This window comes from Rhinolophus sinicus, linkage group LG01 (genome assembly GCF_036562045.2).
Source record: "Rhinolophus sinicus isolate RSC01 linkage group LG01, ASM3656204v1, whole genome shotgun sequence".
In the NCBI taxonomy this organism is placed as follows: Eukaryota; Metazoa; Chordata; class Mammalia; order Chiroptera; family Rhinolophidae; genus Rhinolophus; species Rhinolophus sinicus.
Genome location: NC_133751.1, coordinates 67991435 through 68012884, shown reverse-complemented (window position 1 = coordinate 68012884; position 21450 = coordinate 67991435). Strand labels below are relative to the sequence as shown.

At 41.2% G+C, this 21450-nt stretch overlaps 1 protein-coding gene across 26 annotated transcripts in view; it reads right to left on the bottom strand.

Annotated features, from left to right (window-relative positions):
• The window catches only part of ZBTB20 (zinc finger and BTB domain containing 20), a 779143-nt gene that overhangs the window by 38374 nt on the left and 719319 nt on the right, over positions 1-21450 (bottom strand). The window lies entirely within an intron of this gene.

Genomic DNA, 21450 nt, shown 5'->3' with positions numbered 1-21450 from the left:
GATCAGAGATGGCAGCATTGACCTTGGAGACTGGAGTACACTTGGTGATCGTATTTACCATTCAAACTGGGCACTTTGAGAGTGAAAGGCAGCTTTGCTAAGAATTAGGTCAGGATAGCAGGAGTAAACCAGGAGTGGGATGTATGAGCCCCCTAGGTAACTGGGTGCTCTATGCACTTGCTACAGGGAAGTATCAAACGGCTCCCCGTTGGAAGGAACAGTCAGCTATGTGGAGGCTGTGGAAAGTCTGACTCATTGCCATCCTTACGCCCCAGACTGTGAAGACAAGGGCTAATGTTAGTGACATTTGGGTCACAGATTGAGAAAGAAAACAGTTGGCTATAACAATAAGTCTTAGGGATTTCCTCCTTTTCTACCTCACCTCTCAAGTGACTCTGAAGACTCCCTCTCTCCAAACCACACCTTAGTCAGATTCGCCATTCTTGCCTTCACAATTGAATAATCAGCTTGCGAGAGGCCAAGGAAGTGGCCTTTCAAAACCAGGTGGCCCAGGCATTGACCCCTGTCTTGTTAGAAGTAACCCCAGAGGCCATGGCCTGCAGAGAGGAGGAGTGCTCACCTCCTCAGGTTCTTTCTCCTCGGTCTTAGGAGAGCAGACCTGCTCAGGTAAGTCTGAGCTCAACTAGAATTTCTACCTTGCTCTACTCAATCTGCTCCTGCTGTCTGAGCTCAGTCGGTATGACTACATTCTTTCAGATAGTCATTCATTTTCTTTGTTCCCATCTTTGTGTTAAGTCAGCCCCACATCTATCCATTTAACTTAAGAAATGCCTACAGTCTCTTTGTTTACTTTCAGCGATATGATTTGCACAATGTTTTACATAAGAGAATTCTTTCTTGTTCCGACTTCCACTGGGTCTGTTCCATTCCTAAAAGGAGTTCATTAGGCTATGGTTTCTATTTCTTTTTTATTTTTACTAGTGTAAAACAAATTGCCTTTGCCAGATTAAAGAATCATTGTGAATCCCCTGTAATTGTACTCAATATGGCCCCAGAGGAAGGCCCCCATAACCCAGGAAGGAATATTCAGAAAAGAAGTCAGCAGACCAAATTCCAAGTTCTTGCTGAGTCCCCTATGTGCATTTGTACCATGATACTAATAACAGGGGCAAACTTTGTTCTTAGAGCTTATCATGTGTCAAGTCCTAACTACTGTTAGAGCTGGTTTAACGACTTTGTGTCTATTATTTCATTTAATCGTAACAACAACCCTATGACATAGTATTATTACCTCCATTTTTCAGGTGAAAAACTGAGGCCAGAGAAATTAAGAAGTTTGCTCAACGCCACAAAAGCAGTTGATGGTAGAGTTGGCATTTGAATCCAGGCAGTCTGGCTCTAGAGGTCATACTCTTGTCAGCTTCACTATATTGCATACTTTGCCCCTGAATTAAGTCTGGCCCTTAGGTGTGCAGGGTCTGCAGTAAAGCTGTGTGAAAAGGTTTGCCTAGAAGGCCCTCCGGCTACTTCTATACCTAGCCATGAATTTTCATGGTGTTCACATTTCTGGGTCTTGGGACTTAAGCATAGCATCAGTCATCTAATAAGGAACATATTTTTTAAAGTTTGTAAGTGGAATGATGCAAGAGATAACACAACTTGCCCTGGCATTAAAATGTAGACTTTTCTATATACAATTTTATCATCACCAAGGTCTCTTTCACTTAAGTAAAACATTAACCATTACAACTGGTTGAATCTCTGATAAAATCATCATCTCTGAGTAGGATGGATTTATTAAAAGTATTTTTTTCCCCCAAACAGGTGAAAACACTCTTTAAACACACCATTAAACCATTAAAACTGGTTGAATCTCTGATAAAATCACCATCTCTGAGTAGGATGGATTTATTAAAAGTATTTTTTTTCCCCAAACAGGTGAAAACACTCTTTAAACACACACTTGCTCATAGCACCAGTTGCAATTGTATCACTCGAGATGTCATATGTGATGAAGAGTTGTCATCTTTCTGCTAATTCTGGGAAGAAACTCTATCACAATTACTATAATAATTAATATCCATGTAGTGTTGTGCAGTGTACAAAACTCTCACATGCAGCAGCTCATTTACTCCTTAACAACAATCCTATATGCTTCCAGGACAGGGGCTATTATTACTATTTCGTGTGAGAGGAGGTTGAGGCTCTCCAAGTATCTAAATGACTTGCTTAAAGTTCTACACAGCTAGGAAGTTGCAGCGTTGAGATTAGAACTCATGCCCCTTGATGCTCTTTTCAGGGCTCTTTTCGGTCAACACTGGATTGCTGAGGAATGAAACTTGGATTGCCCAAAGATGTAGTGCCATCCTAACTCTAGAGACATAGAAGAAAAGATACACACTGCAAGTGATGAAGGAGGTTGCTTAGAAATGGAAGTGGTCAAGAGCAAAAGCTGTTATCACACACACACACACACACACATGAACACACACACGCGCGCACACACAATCTCATGAGGATAATTCAAACTGCTTGTTTGACCAAACTGGTTGAATCTATCTAAACAGTCAGGTAAACCTATAGCGGTCACCATGCAAAAACATTTCTTTGAAATACTCTGAGTTATGATTATTGCAGTAATGGTGTCACCATCTTCATTCAAAGCCACAGAGACAGACTCAAACCTGCGCACATATACAACCTGACTGACAAGCCCAGCTGGGTTCTTATAGACACTTTCTAAACATCTCCCCGAGTACACTGGTCCTGCATTGCAGTGAGCAGCCATGAAAAGCTCAACAGGTTTTGCTGATATGGGTACAGACGTGATGGGGGGACCCTGCCTCCCCATTCAAGCACGCCTCATTCCTTCAGCACACAATGCTGAAGCAATTCCTTTCCCAGGCTTTCTTTGATTTTTTACACTAATACAGTGGGAAAATGTTTCTGCCACAGCAAGGCAATGTCTAGGCTTTTGTGAAACCTGTCCTTTTCATCCAATGGGCATTAATGTATAGATTCCAATGGAATAAGTCTGAAATACTCTACTGTAGATTTGTCCTCCATTGAAAACAAATCTTGATTAGATGGTTATTCAGGGACTGTATAGGAAGGAATGGTGTGAAAATGCTAACTCCATTCTTTCCTAGATTGGCACTGAATAGGCATTTGGGCTATTCAAAAAAAAAAAAAAAAAGAAGAAGAAAAAACACGCCTCTCACTCTACAAAACCGTACAACTTTACAAAGATTATGTGTACTTGGGAACGCCACCCCACCTGAAAAAACCCCATAGTGGTATGGACATAGAATTGATGGCAAAGTGATAAAAATAGTTCTCTGTTTTAAAATAATAACCTACGTCTTTTCCACTAGAGTAAAAATACAGAGTCAGCCTGTGACGGTATTCTCCAGAAACATGCAAGGAATTCTACCACTGAACATGATCACGGATTCTAAGTGACTGTGTCCTCATGAGTACGGCCAGCGCTAAAGCAGGAGTGAGTGCCGCAGGGAAAACCTACTTGTGCTGACATAGGTGAGAGAGGGCCCGGCTTTCTGTTTTGTAGGAACCCAGCTCCTGTCTGTCACTTAAGCTGCAGGTGTCCAGGAATAGGACTTAGCATGAGAATAAAAAGCTGTCTGAGCACAAGAGAAAATGAACAAGAAAGGAAACAGCAGGCAATACAGTCTCTTTTAATTAGGTGTGAAATCCAGTCCTTCCTCAGTCCAGATAAATAAAATGAGAGTCGTGGAAGTGTGAGGTACTGGAGTGGGAGATGGGAATTTGAAGGCTCTGTGACTTGGGAGGAAACACCAGCTCTCAAATTAACACCGATATGAATTTCGGTCAGTTCAACAGGTCTAAGTCCAATGGCAAGGCCGAAAAGCCCTGGAGCCTTCAATCTGGGCCACGAGGCTCACGTGAGGTAAGTGGGTCAGCACCTGAACTAGGGCTAGGGTAGCCGGGCCTCTACAACCCAGACTCTTACATCACACTCTTTTCCACATTGTACCGTGTGCCTTCAGGATGCTGAGGCCGCTCTTTCATCTCTTAGCTGAGTAGTGAGGATCCTAAGCTATCACATGTTGGGGCTCCTTACCAAGTTGGTCACACTAGGGAAGAGCCATCCTTCTCCGGAAAAAGCAGGGGTGCGTGTGGTAACTCAGGCCCCTTACTCCCTAAATCAACATCTGTTGCCCTGGCAGCAGCCAGGCTTCCGTGTCCACTTCACCTAAATGCTGAGGGGGGCTTGCTGAGCCTCTGCACGATAGGAAGACAGAGGTGGTTTGCTCACAGGTTCCGCCATCTAAAGCAGATGGCCCTCTCTTTCTGCCTCACTGGCACCTTCACAGCCTTTGGAGGATGGCTGCAGATCCCGGGGGGATCACTTATGCAGGTGGAAGGTGGCAGGCAGAAGGCAGAAGGAGACCTCTTCCTCCCGCCCTGGCTTCATGCACCTAGCGTAACCCAGCTGTCATTGCCCTTGTAGGTGAACCGTGAGGGGGTCAGCAGCCTATGGGAAGGAGAGCTGCCCTGCTTTACTTACCCATCCCTGAGTGCAAAGGGCGATGTTTGGGGCCAGCTGCCAGTGACAGTTCTCTATCTTCCAGATTACCTAGGCCTACGGTACTGAAACCATTAGAGATTTCATCTTTTTTGGTTAAACATCAGTAACAGAATCCTTCTCACAAAACATAAATTGTTCAACTTTCAAACATATTCTCAGAAATACACCACCTCTGAAAGCTGAGGACAGCCTATATGTACTTTCGGAGGCACAGCTTCTTATTTTAGCTGGACAGAGAGTTTAACATGATCAACTTGCTTGATGTATTTACAACACTATTCTATTTATGATCTCAATACTGTAATTGAGTATGTCTTTCATATTACTTAAATTTTCACTCATACATATAAGATTTCTGGAGCATGTTTTAAGTATTTATAGGTCTTTAAGATGTATATGTGGTTCTAGGGGTTATCTACATTTTTTTTTTTTCACGAAGGGACATGTTTGTACTTTCACAGGGATAAGGTCTGTAGCTTTATTAGAATCTCAAAGAGGTCTGTGTTTCCTCCAAGTTAAGATCCGCGGATTGAGATTCAAGGATCTCTCCTTAAACTGCTTTTAACAACTTTCAATAATCAAAGCCTCTGAAACCAATGCAACCTTCATGACCTGCATCTCCACATCAGGCCTGTGGAGCTGATGTTTCCCATTTAAGTGGGACTGATGTGATTGCATATGATAAACACAACAGTCTCACCCAAAGTGACAGAAGTTACTTTTCAGAAGAGAATGATTTAAAAATAAAAATAGGATTGCAAGGGAAGAAAAAAGACACATGCAGATAATAAAATACCAATGTTAGATGAAATCTGGAGAACTATAACAGAGCTATATACCGAGGGTGCCAAAAAATGTATACACATTTTAAGAAAGGAAAAAACTGTTAAAAATTGTAATACTCAATATATACCGATAACAAAAAATGAATACAAGTCATGTGTATACATTGTTTTTGGCACCCCTAGTAGTTTTACAATCATTGAATCCAAGTGTTATTTAGCAAAATTTGCTCTGAATCAGGTTTTTATCAGAGTGGATGACCTTTGACAGTTAACACAAATCCATAGAAGAACTAGGAAACAACCTTTAACTTGTTTTGTTAAAAATTAGATATTGTGGTATAAATTGTATTAAAAAAATACCCACAAACTTAATTCACAATTTTAATCCAGCTAACAAGATAGAGTGCACGTGAAAGTTCTATAGTACTTCAAATAGGCAGCCTGCTTTTCTTTCTTTTTCTCTCTCCTTCCCTTACCCTTCCCCCTCCCTCCCTCCCTTCCTTCCTTCCTTCTTTCTTCTCTTCCTTTCTTCCTTATTCCTTCCCTCCCTCCTTCCTTCTCTCCTTTTCCCTCCCTCCGTCCCTCCCTTCCCTCTTTCTTTCTGTTACACTGTTAAGTTTTACTAAGCTTCATGAATGGGCAACAAAGGGGAAAATTGTGAACTAGGAAAACATTTGCCCCATGATCTTTAGGACCATCACCAAATTTGGACTGTTCCTCCATTCTGATCTCCTTTCCCGCTTTTCCCGCTACCAAAAATTAAGAGCTTTACACTTTGTCTGAAGGATGGCAGTAGACTGAAATTCCTAATGGGATTTTCAGGTCCAAAGGAAGAAGTAAGTCCAGGGAAGCCTTTTCACTTGACTGTGGAGGTCCCCATAGTGTCCCGCAGTTAGCACGGATCTTCGGTTTACTTGATTGCAAATGAAGTCGGTTGTTATCTCCAAGAAGGGACTAAGAAATGCCTGACCATATGTCTAACATTGCAAATATAACTGATTGATGGATGAAGTTGCTTTTGAGGCCATTTGAATTTTTACAACTTCACTAGTGAAACATTTACCAATAAAACATTTATACCCCAGTATAAATGGACCCATTAGACCAGAGATGATCTGAAATCTAAAACAGTGGAGGAAATTCATCCTTAAGGACCTGTGATATTTGAAATATACATTAATCAACTTCTCTCAGACCTCAATGCCCAGGAACAGCTGGTTCGACTTTACCATTTTGGACCCTGTGAATATCCTAACTGGAGCTCAGAATTAAAATTTAGGCCGTATTTTAGTAAGTATCTAGAACTTCATGATATGTGTTTCTGTGTAAAATTTACCCCCAGCTTCATTCTAGTTTCAATTCCTTATTCCACTTCCACTCTGACTACACACACACACACACACACACACACACACACACACAAATATCAGGGGTGCCAAAAAAATACATACAAGTGGACACTGGTCAATGTTGTTCAAGCAGTAGTTCGCTGTAATCAGAAGTGTCTGGACGCTGATGGTAACCACTTTGAACACCTCTTGTAATTACAGAAGTCAAACGTGACTTGTGTTCATCTTTTGTTATCAGTATATATTGAGTAGTGCAATTTTAATACAGTTTTCCTTTCTTAACATGTGTATACATTTTTTGGCACCCTCTGTATATCTCCTACATATTTACTAATGCATTGAAAATTCTTTTAAGCTAACTTAAATTCCTTTCATTATGAGGTGAGGATATAGTCAAACAATCAGCAAGTAACTGACCATCAACTTTATGGAACCAATTCTAAACATACGTTAAAACTTCATTTTGGGGTGTTACCGAGCTATATGCTATATGAATTTCTACGCGTGTACTTTGAGCATCTGATTCCAGCAGAATAAAACCCTGGAAGTTCAAACACCTTCTTGACTCTCTTATATTACAGATTGTGAAAGCCAAGTTTTAACTCTGTCAACAAAGGCATTGGACAGCTCTAATTCTAGACAACATTCTGAGAGACAGTGATGCCCTCATTGCAAAGCTGAAATGCAGTGGCCTCTTCTTGAGGAGGGAGGACCTGCTGGGAATAACGAGAAAAGTCAATGAAATCTGAAGTTGATGCCTTTAATCTTTTTATATTGTAAACCTTTTGAGACACTTTTTAGGAGTTTGATTCTTCTTTCTAAAGCCCTTTCCTTACAAATTTAGTTGCTGCCCTATTGTAACATTTTCCTTGTTCATTAAATCTGGGGAACAAAAACACAGAGATGCTGCATCTGTGGGTGGGATACAAAAGTGAACAAAAGGATCTACTTAAATTCATAGTTAAAGTATTCAGTTTGAACTTGGCTTTGGCTAGGCCTTAAAGAAAAATCTATATATTCAAACGTGCAGTTTGTAAGTTCCGTCCTTTAATTTGCTTGAAAATAAATTATAAATTTAAAAAGTGCTCGTATAAAAAACATTACCTTGTTACTTACTAACTTGTCCTTCTTTTGATCCCCACATCATTATATACTTATTTTAAAGGAAAAATAAAATTTTAGGTCTAGTGAGTTCCAATATCAAGCACAACTCCCAGGAATGGCACTTTAAAAAAAAAATATCATCAATTGGTGATGAACTATAGTTAGGTAAGAAATTAGTTTTTTGACTTTGGGAAAACTTTAATTGAACTCCAATGAGTGAGAAAATAAAACCCCACAGTGTCATTTAAAAAAAGCTTTTTGACTAAAATAATCACAGAGCGTCCCAATTCACTTTTGTCCTCTGTTGTGAAACTGTTATGCTCTGAAACTGCTATTTGAAGCATTTCTTCAGAATTGTGCTCAAATGTTCCCTTTGCTTGTGTTTCCCTAGGAAAAATAAGTTGCTTCCAATGCAACAACTGGTTTTGGAGCAAGGAAGAGTCATTAAAACATATGGTGAATGCTGCTGCCGAGTGCCATCTAACAAAAAGGCAAGGATCTTCAACACAGGAAGCAGTGCATCGAATCTTAGTAACTGTGTGTGACAAGTTTCAACTTGTTCCGGTGCAGTCAGTCGAGTGTGAGCTACGGTTGAGGGAAGGTATATTTTAAAGTGTGCTGTAAATCATGGATCACCAACAACGCATTGCCATGAAATGGGCAAACGGTTTCATCTTTCATCATGACAGTGCTCCATGTCACACATCATTTCTGGTACGGCAATTTCTGTTAAATAAAAACATTACGGTGTGTCCTCATTCACTGTATTCACCTAATCTGGCCCCGTGTGACTTCTGGCTCTTCCCCAAAGTAAAAATGATTCAGGATATCAAGGCAGCCACAACAGCGCAACTAAAGACACTCACAAAAGAGGACTTCCAGATCTGCTTCAGAAAGTGGCAAGAATGATGGGATGTGTGTTTGAAGGAAGGGGGAATCTTTTGAGGGGGAATTAACGGCAATGTGTCTTTTACTCTAATAACTTTTGTTTTATTTTAACATTCACCATATGTTTTGATCAAACCTCATAGCTATTTATTTATTAACAGGAGGGGACTACACTATTGCTTTCTGAAAGGTATGGACTTGAGTCATGCTAATTGTTTTACTGAGGTATGAAGCTTTTTCTAATCTCAAAGCAACAAGGAAACGCCAAGGAAAAAAGGTAGCTTTGTTTTGCTGGATGGCTAGTTAAGAGGGAAGCACAGGCGCAATTTGATGTGGGCCAGTTTAAGAAAGTAGCTGAGACTACATCTCAACAGCCCACCTGGGGTGACCCATCATAGAACCAGGCACCAGCACAGGATTTCCTTAGAGAACAAATAAGATGTAAGTTCCTTTTTGGCTCACGCTGAGATGAAGGAGATCCTCAATAAGTGTCATCAGAACTTAAAACCTTTGGAGGCACTGGTAAATAAGTGAAGGAGAAGGCATACTTTGTAATTATTCTAATAAGGAGTAAGGTATTTTATTATGTTTATTTTTACATTCTTTGTGTATTTTGATATATTTCGTGATTTTATTTACATACTATAGGAAAAAAGACATTAAGCTGTAAGAATCTTTGTAGCTACAGGTAATGGTCTAATTACTTCATCTCACTTCACTGATTTGATTTGATCTTATTTTTTCATTTTTGGACAAATGAAATCTCTGTGCTAATCCAAGAAGTTGGACATTTTGCTATCCCTTGCGTGTATTGCACCCATTCTTCATTCTCTTTTTCTGCTGAATTTGTCCCAAGTTCTGAAATTATTGTGCTTTCCCTACTTACCAGATATTATGGACCAATCGAGAACCCTACTCAAAATTCTTCCTTCTCTGTGGAGACTTCTTTCATTATTAGAGTTCATCCTGAATTCTCTTTTCCTAGTTCCCGTTGCTTGGTGACATCATAACATTAATTTCTGTTTTTGTTTTTTTTTCTCCACTGAATTAGAAAACTTTCACAATAATAAGGCAATGAAGAAAGTCCAAGCCTTGTACACAGTTCTGGGCTCCCTTGCCCCAGGGAGCTGTGGCGTTAGAGCCCAAATCAGAAAGTAAGCCCTCAAGACTTGTTTTCAGAATTTATATTCTCTAAAGGGAATTATGCGGGGCCCTTTCTGGGGTAAGGAGGGGAAGGCTGGTGCTTTGGACTTAGATTGAAGTGGCCTGACTGGAGAAAAACCATCAACTTTCCCTCCAATGGGGAAGGTGCCAAGGTCTGAAGTCTCTGCTTACACATGACTCCAGTTGGGGTAATTGCTCGTCACGCTTCTGGAGGCTGGACATGACAAAGCACTGTGTTGAGATTAACAGTGATGACCTTGAGCCGATGCTCAAAGACCACTGTGAAGGGCATCTCTAAACCCAACTAATGCTGTAGTTCAGGCAGTCAGATGGACCAGGCTCAAGGGCATCTTGCGTGATGGACGAGAAATGTCAATGGTGGAGACCATCATGGACTAAAAATCTGATCCCACCCTAGATTTCATGAGTCTTATACAAGTCTAGGGAGGGGAAGGGATCTCTGAAACTTCACTGAATTTCTTGCTAACTTCGTGATAAGAGCCTCGGGTTTAATTTGCCTTAGGACAATAAGGAAATGCTTCTTGCACCTGAATTTTAAAGATTAAATCTGGACTTTTTACACGTGTAGCACATTTAGTCCTTAACAGTATCTGATTGATTATTGTCTCGCTTCATTTTTTGTCACTTGTGTCTGTCTTATCTCTATAAGAAGACTCCACGCTTCCAGAAGGCTAGTGCCTTGCATTGTTATAACTACAACTACAAATTACTGGATCTCTCACAGTGCCCAACCTATTTCTTTACATTCAGGAGTGCCATCCGAGTATTTGTATGGTCAGCTGTCCAGTGCACTTTACAAACATGCTGACAACAAGTGGCAGCCTGAGGGGCTGAACCTTTTCTCTGAGGTATGTCTGCATGTTGCCGTCCCAGGGGGTCTTTCCATCCCTGAAATTCTGTGTAATTCTCTTCTCGCTGTCCTTTATTACTCTACCCCCGCTCATCAGGGAATAGCCACAGTTCTCTTTTCAGTATGGATTTAAGGTCGAAGGCAATAGTTTTTCATGTGTTCACTTTGTTTTCCACAAACTGTTCACTCATTTATGATTTTTGACACATGCCATACCCTTCCTATCTGCCTGATTCCAGTTCCCCCAAGAGACAGCTCACTGGGTCCTTCTGTCAGCTGAGGCTTCATTGGAACTCAAAGCTGAACCACACCTTGTAATCCAAAGAGAGAAGAGACGACCAGTTTGTGATGTGATAGAAAAATGATCAGGCCCAACTCCCCTCACTCTTGCCTACCTTTGGGAAGCTAAACTGCTTGGTAACAGATGTTTCGGAGATATCTATCAATCAGCTTTGATAATGGGATTTGTATTTGCATAAACAGCATCAGGGATTGTTTAGAAGATTTTCACTTGGTGGCCACTGGGTGTCCTCATTTACAAAGTAAATATGCAATATTTGGTGTAAGTCACCAGAGAGAATAAAAGACACTAGTTTTCTTTTTGGCCTTTCACATACCGAGTATAAATTTATTGCTGAACTCACAACCAGGTCACATATTAGTACTGTTTAAAAACCTTCAGGTCAAACTGTTAACGTTTATAACCAAAAGTAACTTCTACAGGTTCCAGACATGAATTTACAAGGCTGTTTCCTCAATAGAGGCGACTGTGATCCAGCTATTCGAATGAGCCCTTATTCATTTGAAAATTGGCATGGGATTTTGACTATCTGCAGAGACAGCCAGGAGAGAGGAACAGAGGTCTTAATTTATTCTTGAAAGAAAAGAGAACACCAAATATCTCCGTGGGATATTTGTCAGATTCTGTTTTCATCTCAACTTTTCTGAAAACCAATTAAAAATAATAATGAGAAAGATAAAATAAGTCCTTTACCTGGGAAACCTGAAATAATGTGAAAAATAGTACGATGAGCTAGGTCGTGTAATGATTATCAATCATTTCATATATCAAGACAAAGAATTAAGTTATTTTTTTGCGGATCAGTTATCCCACCTGTAAGATGAAGATTCTGGGGCTTTACAGGGTTGTTGTAGGACAAATAGGATAGAATATGGAGGCACATAGAGTTCCCAGGAAGAGAACTTGTACACGAGATAGCATTAAGATATTACGAGTAGTCTCACTGTGGTTGAGTCACAGTTGTGTGACTTGTCCCTGACAGCAGACAGCAGTTGAGGCCGGAGCTCATGCAGCTCACAAATATTTACTGACTCAACCACTCCCAGGCATCGAGTGTGACCCACTGCTGGGCAGTCACTTTGTGCTCCTCCAAGTGATTTTTGCACGCTTGGGGTTTTCAATGCTTCTAAATTTATATTACGTACATCTTTGAAGAGAGTCTTTCCTTGCACAGCCAAAGGGAGTTCCACCTCCCCACCTTACACACTTCTCAAACTTGAGATGAAGAACCAGTACTGAATATAGAACAATACTGGCCTTCAAATGTCATGTTTAACCAACTAGCTAACCGGGCTTTCGAAAGCAAAGCTAACTTCTTTTTCACTTGTGTATATCCACAGCGGAATTAGGATTCTCTGGCATGTCATTTTCGTATATCAGTTACCAGGATGATTCTGTGCCTTAACCAACAATGTATATAGATAATGTCAGGGGACTATAGGAAGCTCCATGAGCTATTCACTGCCTTTCAGAGATGTTCTCCGGTCTTACAGGCTTTGCTGAACAGTTTTGTCTATTTTGAAAGGACCACCCCACTCATGCCTCTAGTACAACTGCGGTAAGTCTTAATCAACTGCTTAAATCCGCAACAATGTACAATAGCCAGGTCACTTTCACCCTGAGATGCTACTGAAGGATCGCAATGTACTCAGAGGGTATGGAGGAGTGTCTCATTTCTTCTAAAGATCCTTAAATTCCTGGGATTTATAGCATTTTTTCCACCCTTTAATTAGTAGATTCATTTTTGAACTACTGTAACCCCGAAGACACATATCTGCAGAGTCCTCCTGACTGTGTTTTCCCCTAAGCCTTTTCTCCTTTCAGCTTCCTCAGTTTGCTCCTTTCATTTCACTTTTAGAACTTCTCAAGGCTCGGTGGCTGAACACCACACAGCACAGGTCTTATCTGATGAGCCGGCGCCTGGTGTGGTCTGAGACACACTGGGGTTTTTGTTCTTGAGTACAGGGCTGATGTTCTGAAACCTAGACTCCAACACAAAGGCGATCATTAGCTAGTTTTAAGTGTTTCTTTTCTTCCCTCGGGCCTCCTCCTCCCCACCCCAATACTTCCTCAGCCCTATGCACCGGCAGCAGATGGCAACCATATTCCAAAGCTGAGTATATACAAAAACGTGCCATGGAGAACAGAGTTAGCTTGAAAGTTAGCTTTCTATTCAAGTAGGGTGGCAGAGACTTCTGGTGGAGTGAACTCATCTCTCATTCATTTAATCCTCTATTCGTTCAGCCAGGAGTTTGTTTTTCCTACACATCCTTCCACTGTCCAGCCAGTGGAAGGACAGTGGGCGTGAAGAACTCTCTTGAGGGCTCTTCCAGTAGGAGGGCATGAAATGTCTATTCCAAGCTCTGTTTCTCTGGGCCGGCTCTGCCCGCTGCTGGTCAGACCACGCCATCCCCATGACAGACGTCTAAGAGCACTGTGTGGGGTGGATTTTTCAAGAACTGTTTCCTTGCTCGACTGACAGTCACATGCTGTGTTGCTTAGACAAAGATTAGACCCGGGAAAAGGGTGAAACAAGGAGGAGGGTGTGGGGTGGCAGAAAACAGTGCAGGATGGCACAGTCATGGGAGGTGGGAGTGGGAAAACCTTTCCTGTTTGTTGTTTCAAGGTTTGCTGGAGCTTTTGCCTAATCATCTGTTTGAGCATCTTGAAAATAAGTATCTATTTTCATGGTATCTATCAAAAACAGGCACCAGATTATACTACAAAGTTGACCTTAACCCTGCCATATTGCTACTAGAATCAAAACATGTAGCAGTCTACAACCAACAGAAAATGATTCTGTTTTCCCAGCATAAAAACCAGAGGGTATCTGGGATGCACTTCATTTCGTAGGTCTGCTGAATGAAAAAAAAAAAAAATGAAAAAAATCAGGTTAAAAAAAATCACTGCCTATACTATTACAAATGGGTGAAATGCTCACAAATGTACTTTTACTTTTGCTCAGTTCTCCCCACCTCATTCATTCATTCATTCATTCAACAAATTTTTGCTGAGCACCTACTCTGCTACGGATCCAGCAGTGAACAAAATACACAGGATTTCTGCCCTCACAAATTCTTCCACCTGGCCAAAAGAAGCATTTAATAACTTAACCATTAGAATGTTATTTGAGGAACAGGAATAATTCATTTAGCTAGTATTTCTTCTGAATCTTTCTCATATTTCGTAAAGGTCCAAACTTCTTTAATCAAGAAGTTCTGTCTTAAAGCTCTCTGTTTTTATTGTTATATTCATTTCTTTCTTGGCTACAGTGCTGACAGTTCAGATCACAACTACTACCTTTTTTTTTTTTTTTTTTTGTGGGGCTGTAAGCCTGAGGATTGAGGATCTTTGCTTTTCAAGCTACATATATATTTTCTCTGTAAATATTGTACCATCTAATTTGTGTCTTTGGATTCTGCTGATTAGCCATCAACATATGATTTAAGGAATACTGCATATGAGATGCAGAAATCATGACTCAGTAAGTTATTATTTTGAAGCTCTGACTTGGGATTTATACAGACTTGCACACAATCTAGTGTAGCATTTGATCTGCAACGATTACTAAGAGACTTGTGGCTCAAGTTTTGTAGCCATGTGTCTGGGATTCTATGCTCAGCAGCAAAAGTGCTCAGGAGTTCAGAAAAGCCAATGTCTGAAATTATCTCCACGCATTACCAAAAATCACGCGGCCCCCACGGGACGGGAAAGGAAGGCTCACTAGGTACAAGGCGCCAACAAATCTTGCTGAATTTCTTAAGGTTATATATATTTTTCATCTACTGCAAACCGCTTCAGAATTAAAGGTGAGTGAGCTGGGCGGTTAGGAGCAATCCCCCTCTGCAGTGAATCACATTTACTCTCCTAACTTTACCTCAATTTGGAATTATTTCAAATACTCAGAAGCCGTCAGGCAGACTGTCTTTAACAAAGATAAAAGATGCATTTCTTTAGCTGTAAGTGCGTCTCTTTGGAAAGAGCTCTCTGATGTGGCCCAGCTGTTTGCCTATTTTAAGGACCTATGTTTTGGCCTCTTCAGATATTAGGGCTGGAAGGTGTTACAGTGAAAGACACCTAAGGGTGCATGGCAGGGGTGTGTGTGGGTTCTACAACGTCTTGTGAGGTAAGACAAGACACAAAGCCATTCTCTATAATTTGAAAATCTCTCATTGATCAGAACGCACTTGAGTACAAGAAGGAACTTAACAGGTTAGTACTACAATACAAATAATACTCTAAACCTTCCCTATACCAAAGAAGAAAACATTTAGAAAGTTTCTTTTTAACTTCTCTGAGCCACAGTTTCCTTATCTGTAAAATGGGGTGTTTTGTAAGAATGATATAATGTATTTGACACAGAGTAGAGGCTTAGTGAATATTTGTCTTCTTCCAATTTTAGGGGGGAAAAAAAAAAGGTAAGTGGAATACAAGAAGGCAAAAAGATAATGCAGAGCTTCCCTGTATACCCAGGCCTGAATCCAAGAAGGGACAGGGAAAGGAGCACCAGCTTTACCCTGAAGTGAGGAGGGAGACTGCTCCCCACACGGTCTCTTCTTCCGGCCCCGGGCTTTTGTCTCAGTCATTCTCAGCACGAAGGATGGGGCACCTGCCACAACCTCCATTTATGTTGCATCAATTTTAGTGCATGTTACTTAATAATTTAAAACAGTTAAACTATAGCTAGTGCTCGAATTCACTGAACACTGTCTGTCTGGTGCTGTTTCAGGGGCTTTACACACAGCATTCCATCTAATTCTCATAATAACCCAATGAGACAGATACTATTTTCATTCTCATTATGCATATGAGGAAATGGAAACATAGGGAGGTTAAAAAAGGCATGTAAATGCATTCAGAGGCTGAAGTTCACATTAAAAAGAGCACACAACTAGACCATGGGGGTGAGAAAACATTTTCTGAGCAACCCCTGGTCCAAATTAGTCCATTATCAACATGTTCCAGAAACAGCTTTAGAAGGCTGTTGTCATACCTGCCCCTGCTCTGCGGGTACACTGAGGGGACCAGAAAGAGCTTCGGGAATCAGTCATGAAGCCTTTGGATGCTCAGGTCGGACTTCTCCTCCTTGCGTTTTACTTTCCTGGGGAGGAGGGCAGGTTTGAAGGTGCAGATTCTGACCGGGATACGTCCTGGGGAAGTGGCCCATTCGTTCTCTTAATTTCGTGACTCCAATCTAATGAAAGCCCATGTACCAGAACATGGGCATGCATGTAGGTGGGCACATCTCCTTAGGAAGTTCACAGACTCTTAGAGGGAAACCCAGTCACGGTACCAGTGGAGGTTAAGGCCTCCAGGCCAAGTATTCCTTCTCTGGGGGAGGGGTACCCTCTGCCTAGCGCCTCTGCCTGTCTCACTGCCTAAGGACCCCACATCTGCTTGTGCCTCAGCACGTAATCCCCGGATTATGAGGCTGCTTCAGGAGCTCAGGATCCAATCACCCCCCTGGGAACGTTAGATCTGGAATAAAATGGAAAAGCCTCGATTTCTGAGAGTTTTCTTAAAATCTGAAAGAGCACCCAGGCCTGCCTGGAGAGACCTACAGTCTTTCCCTGGGGAAAGGATACACATCGTTTCCCCGGGGTTAACTTCCAACCGTTCAAGTTCAGAATTTGCATGTGTCTTTTCCACAGGACATGGAATTACGCTCTGTAGCTCAAGTTTATGTACACCTTTCTTCCACTATCTCTTTTATATCTAAGTACCCACTTGAGCTATGAGGCAAAGAAACAATAAGTGATTCTACAGGACAGGAAATGATTACAGCAAAAAACTAAAGGAAAAAGTTAATTTAGTTACCACTTCTTGAAATTCTTCATCTGTTCTACGTGCCACACCAAGCTTTCTTCAACATTATGCATGGCCTGGATTAATACAGCATGAAATCGTGGAATAAAACGGGTAACATGAATCTACCTAAAATCACAGGATAAATGGGTAGGAGAACATTCCTGTTTGGAGTTGGAGGAAAACCTCCTCAAGGTCCCTTCTGATGTCAACTTTGAATTCATCCTCCCTTGTGACATGATAAAGACTCATATTCCAAATTATTCCATGTGGTTGTGTATACAACTTACAGTAGTGATTAAAAAGCCTTTTCTTATTAGTTTTACAGGTAACTCAACAGCAGAGTAAAGTAACATTTGATTTAGTTGGTTCCAGAGCGCCATCCTGAAGGAGAAATCATTGTAGATACTGTGTGTCCAGGTGACAGTGGCCTTAGGGACGTCTTTAACCATCAAAGAGAGCAATGCAGTCTAAGTAATAAACAAGTTTTAAAAAAAAATCCCACAAGTAGTGAACTTGAGGGTGTCTGGAGCAGTACATGGAACAACACATAGGTTTGTTACTAGTAACGACAGAGCCCCTGGAATCGGACCTGTCACGAAAGAAGGTCACAGAATACGCATTTTAAAAAGATTATGCTTCGAGACAACCTGCTTGAAAAATTTTTAGAAAATTCAGATGTTCAAACTATATGATACCTGTCCTCTGCCTAATGCTCAGAGATGACTGAAGATGGCTGTGTATTTGTGAAGTCATCCAAAGGAGACAAGCAACAATTCTTTCAAAATATTAGTTCTTATTAGCTCAAAGAAAGAGAAAGCAAGGTTGGGAAGCACTATAGAAAGAACTAATAAAATAAAATTACTGATTCTTTAGGCTTGGGTAATGACTTCAAATTTCATTTACATATGTTTATCATTCCAATTGCTCTGTACAATGGGAGACCTAGTCTCGCTCATCTTGTTTGTTTAATTGCAGTCTCCCTTAACACTAGTTTTTATTCTTCAGCCTATAAATGGGCTTGGGATTCCTGCATCATAAACATATTCATTACCTTGCTTTTGTGTTACCTGTGTATTATTTCTTTTGAAAGCATTAAGCTTCTTTGCAAAGTTCATCATGGTTGCGCTCCCACTCATCCTGCTCGATCCTGACCCCCTTCCACGGTGTTGCTGTGATGTCCCTGCCAGCCACGGAAGCTGCCAGTTCTCGGCATCTGCGGCACCCAACACCGCGGACCCTGCCTGGCCCCGAAGAGCTCTCTGCCCGACCCTGGTTTTCCTCCTATGTCTCAGACCTTCTTTTCTTTTCCTCCTTTTTTATCACTCTTTTTTACAACTCATTGTAAATATTCCCCAAGATTCCATTTTCCTTGTTTTCTGCACACAACAGTCATCTTTGAATTTACTCCCACATTCATGGCTTAAAGTATGGCCTCTTGGCCAAAGTTTTTTCTAGCCCTAATTTCAAATCTTCAAAGGTACTGTACTCCAGTATCCTATTTGTGACTCAGTGTCCGTCATCTCCACCTGGGCTACCTCTGGGATCTCTATTCAACATTGCATAAAACTGAACTGTATTCTTTCCCTCTAAACACTTCTTTATCATCTCTTTTTGCTGTCTTGGAGCTAGCTATCATTCATGATTTCCTCTCTCTTACCTAACAGTCAGCTCCCGGAGCTGTCCACCCTCATCCTTAGGCCACTGTACCTGGCTCCTACCCATTCACCCTGTCACCAGCCCTCTTCAGGTTACCAACAGTCTCAACTATTGACAAGACTTCCTGGGCTCTCTCCTCCCACCAGTCGTCACCCCCTGCCACATCCATGCATGCTCCATACCCTGGACACTAAATTAGATCTTCCCACAGCAAAGTCCCAATCATGGCAACTCCTACTTCAAACCCTTGCACAACTCTGCACCAGAATGCCATCTCCTTATACCTTCCCTAATGCCTCACCTCTAATGAAATTCTACTCATCTTTTAAGACAGCTCAAATGGAAACTCCTCTGATACACTAAACTGGATGTCACTATTAACTGGATTACAACGTATTTTATTAACTTGCTAACTTTTATCCAAGATAATGGTGAGTTGAAGACATGCACTCAATTGTAAGATTCCTGGTGGCAGGGTCTGTTTCCATCTTTGGACCTCTGCAGAACGCAGTGTAGTGCCAGGCACCTAAGACGTATTCTGCACATGCCTGCCTAGCAAGTGAATTAGTGCTCTGGTGTATCCAGGTGTAAGGGACGTATCTTTAACCACCCTGCAGGGCAGCTGTTTGTGACTGCATCTTATCTTCCCTATGGGACTCTCTGTCTGTGAGCATAGGCCTCCAGTTTATGAAGCCACATCCTGCACAATCTCTAGCCTTGGTCCTCCACGTTGGAAGCATTCAGCACAGTGACGGGATGAATAGTCCTGACTCCCTCTTTAACATAAGTTCTCTCAGAAGCAGACTCAGTAACAGGCAGCGTAGTGGTGGAGGCGGACCAGGGTTCTACTTTGGGGTCTTCCACTCACTCTGCTGGGAACCTTTTGGTATGACACTGGCCCTCTTTGGGCCTTGGTTTCCTTATCTGTATAATAATGGGCTTAGACCAGGTCACCTTTACTCTCTTTCAGCGCTGATAGAAAGTTCTGACTGGTACACAATCCTTAAGGGAGAACAAAGGATGTAGAGGTACAAAAAGAGAAAAAGAAAAAAGAAAAAAGTATTTATTCAGTTGATGAGGTAATAAGGGGATTGACTATGGCACCTGGTGTGAGGTGATTGGTGGAAGGATCTGACTTGAAGTTTCCTTAAAGCAAGGAATTCCTAGAATCTTTGTGAATGCCCTCAATCGATCCTGAATGACCCATCTCTGAGGGCAGTAATACATGTGATTTTTTTTTTTTAAAGTCTGGATGTGAGAAACCCTGATAGAGAGGGAGGAACACAACACTAATTCTATATAAGGAAACGTGCCACGAGTGCAGGAGGCACATATGAAACTGTCACTAGCAGCTATGGGTAAGAATTAAAGATGTATTCCAGAAAGATATGAGACAGCAAGTTAAAGAATAGAGCCCTGAAAATGAGAAGTCAGTCTTAACAATTATGTGTGGACAATACTAAGCACATTCATGCATTATTTGGAAAAGCAATGGAGCACGATGTAGCTCAGGCAATGGGCCATGGGACCAGATTCGCCAGGGATCTGGAAGGATTTCATAAGAGGACACATGGCTAGAATCTGGGGAGACTATGAGTCAGTGACAGAGGTCCAGCATGACACTTACAGGTGACTCTGTGGCTCCAGAATGAACCTTTCTCAAAAAAAAAAAAAAAAAAAAGTAATTCTGAAATCTTTTCACTAATAAATTATCACTAGGTCCTCATTAATGCTTTCCTATATCTCCTAACTTCATGGAAAGAAGGGCAGTTTTGCCTATTTGAAAATAAAAGGGTGTCTTGCTTTACTTATTTAGAAAGGCAATGTCTCTAAAAGGGACATACAATTCAGCCCAGCTGAATTTCAATGGCAGGCAATGTTACTTAAATACAAACTGTCCCATGATTAAAATGAGGCATAAGAAGGTCTGGGTATTGTAACTGAACTGCTCGGTTTTCTGAGAACACAATTCTCTTTTTGTGCCTCTGTGGGTTTCCTTCTATTCCTTTCACCTGGAATGCCATTCGCTGTCTCTTCTACTTGACACACACCTACTCCTGCATGATCCAGGTCTAACGTCACCTCCCCTGTGAAGCCCTTCGCCCTGCTTCAGCTACCTCCTCTGGAGCTTGGAAGCTTTCCGTGCGTCATCGAACATTTTAAGAATGCCTTTACATGTCTCCCTGTACAGGATTACAGGTTTAGGAAAGTGTTGGGGAACATTGTGAGTTCCTAAAGTGAGGGACGGCATCTTGTTTGTATATGGACCTCTGGGCCTAGCCGAGGATTTGGCACCGAGGCAGCGGCTCAATAACGTTGAATGAATGACTAAATGAAGGAATGCATGAAAGAATCAGGTAAGACTGATGAACAGAAATTACTGCATTAAGTGACTGTGGAAGACATCCAATTAAATTAGCATTGTAGGGAGGGGGCAAATTTTGTAAAAAGAGGGACAATTTTACAGAAAGAGGCAGATTGTGATATGAAACGTCAAGAACTATGATGTTTTAAAAAATGTGTCCCTCGATATACTAAGAGGAAACCCTAAGAAATTAGAGAACATAAAAAAATTAACCGACAATATGTAAGAGCTGGACCAAGCACTGAAACCTCTAATCAAAAGATTATCAAAAGTAATAAAAACAAGCTCAAAGAAATTATTAATCAATTAACTCAGAGGCAGAAAGGTGACTTTTTATAAAGGGAAAGACTATCTTTAAAGAAATGAATCCACATGTAACAAGGAAGAGGTTTAGTTAGTTAACAAAACAGCAGAAAAACAGTTTAAACTGTTAGCAATGAAAAGGTAAATACATAACTCTCTATCGGAAGTAGAATAAAGAGGAAAGCAGGACATTTTGGGGACATTGAGAGCACTTACTTATACCAAAGATGCTCACCTGTTTAACTGATATGGAATCAATTAGAAAATTAATAGGAAGCTACAGGATAATAAGTGAGGTTGCTATTCCATCCCTTTATTTCTTCTG